The following is a 1,751-nucleotide window of genomic DNA, read 5'->3' as shown; positions in this document are numbered from 1 at the left end:
AATTGTAAGTTCAAAGATTTTATTATTATTTTAAGAATAGGATGTTATTGTAAATTGGGATAATCATTTTATTGAATTGTAAACTTTTGCACTATAAGATGATCAATCACAATGTTAAAATATAAAGTCATAAATAGATCACATAACAAGTCATAAATAAAAAGTCCAATATACAATCACATAACAATTCCTGATGACATAATAACAAGTCTTGAAAAAATAATAATAAGGAAATGACATTAAAACAAGTCCAAATAACATAATAACAAAACAGTGTATCGCATATATAATCACTAGAGTGCGCCAAATCACATAACATAACATGATATCATAATAGCAAGGAAATGAAATGATAAAAAGTCCTATATATAATCACATAACAATGAGTCCTATATATAATCACATAATAACAAGTCTCAGGATAACATAACAAGTGTCATCATAAGAAGTCCATAATACAATAACACGACATGATCTAAAATATACAATCTAAGAACTTGCGTGCATCTCATATGCAGTCCTCTTCACTCCACGTGAAGGTGACTGAGATGAATCATCCTGTTGCACGTGGTCCTGAGATGCACCATCTTGTGTCTATGCAGTATCAGTGTCTCCACCCTCCTGTGTAGTATCAGTGACTCCACCCTCCTGTGCAGTATCAGTGTCTACACCCTCCTGTACATTATTAAAAGATTTTACATGAGAAGAAGTTACTTGCATAATTCACTTATAAAGTAATTAAATACTAAAAATTGAAAATAAATTACCATATGACCGTGCTCTACAATGCCCTCACTAGTATGTGGAGGTGCACTATCATGAACAAGAAAAGTGGTTGTAGTCAAGTCCTGCAAAAAAAAGCATTGTACATCAATTTTGATAATCCCTATAAAAGCCAGGTACACAGTATAAACAAATTAGAAATTATTTTTCTAATCATCACCTCAAATGACAATGTGGATGGTTGCATCTGGCTCAATCCCATAGCCATACCAATACTAGTAGTGGTATCGACCTGAACAACATATATAAAGCATGAATCAAACTTGTATATATACATAAATTATAAAGTATATATATATATATACTACATTATTATCACATAAAAGCATACATGTGATGTAGGCAAAGTAACTGATGGTCGAAGGCGTACATGTGATGCACCATCAAACAATCCAAAAGCCTACAATTGCAAAAAATAACGAACATGAATCAAAGTTGTACATAAATTAGTAAGCATATAAACACTTCAAATTAATGGATGAAAAACATACTAGTGGTATATGAGGCTGAGCCTCAGTGGTCCACGGATCACGTGAAGAACTACCCACCTCAGTGCTACACAAAGCACCCTACAAAATTGAAAAAACATATCATACACATCATTACATTAAAAAAATTATTGTTTATTTTAAATGTACATATCAATACAATGTATCTAGGTGAAAGTGCATATCGTAAATGGGGCACCAACATCTCTAGGTATTGAGGTAACATGATGTCGGTTCCTCAATGACGTGGTATGATCCATCCTCGGTTCTAGAAAAAATTGACTCATGTTATGGTTCATATGTGTATATATAAAGAATTTGATATTGCACTGTAAATTATATAAATAAATTTGTACCTCTATAGGCTAATCATCGTGTGCCCACATGAGATCAACATATGAAAAGACGACATCAGCATGTGTAGCCTCCTTGGCATCATCATAACCACCATGGGCAGCATCAGCATCATCAAAATCACCA

The 1,751-nt window shown here is 32.9% G+C and overlaps 1 long non-coding RNA gene across 1 annotated transcript; it reads right to left on the bottom strand.

The window, feature by feature from the left end:
• Positions 1–289: 289 nt before the first annotated feature.
• Positions 290–1,354, bottom strand: LOC131046738 (uncharacterized). Its single transcript, XR_009371909.1, has 5 exons — positions 1,275–1,354; positions 1,115–1,183; positions 944–1,015; positions 768–848; positions 290–675 (listed from the first exon to the last, which is right to left on the bottom strand). It is a non-coding gene; the product is annotated as an uncharacterized LOC131046738 (long non-coding RNA).
• Between the last annotated feature and the right edge of the window lie 397 nt (positions 1,355–1,751).

The sequence above is a fragment of the Cryptomeria japonica genome, chromosome 3, assembly GCF_030272615.1.
Source record: "Cryptomeria japonica chromosome 3, Sugi_1.0, whole genome shotgun sequence".
NCBI lineage: Eukaryota > Viridiplantae > Streptophyta > Pinopsida > Cupressales > Cupressaceae > Cryptomeria > Cryptomeria japonica.
The sequence above is the reverse complement of the archived record's forward strand: the minus strand, read 5'-3'. Positions and strand labels throughout refer to the sequence as shown.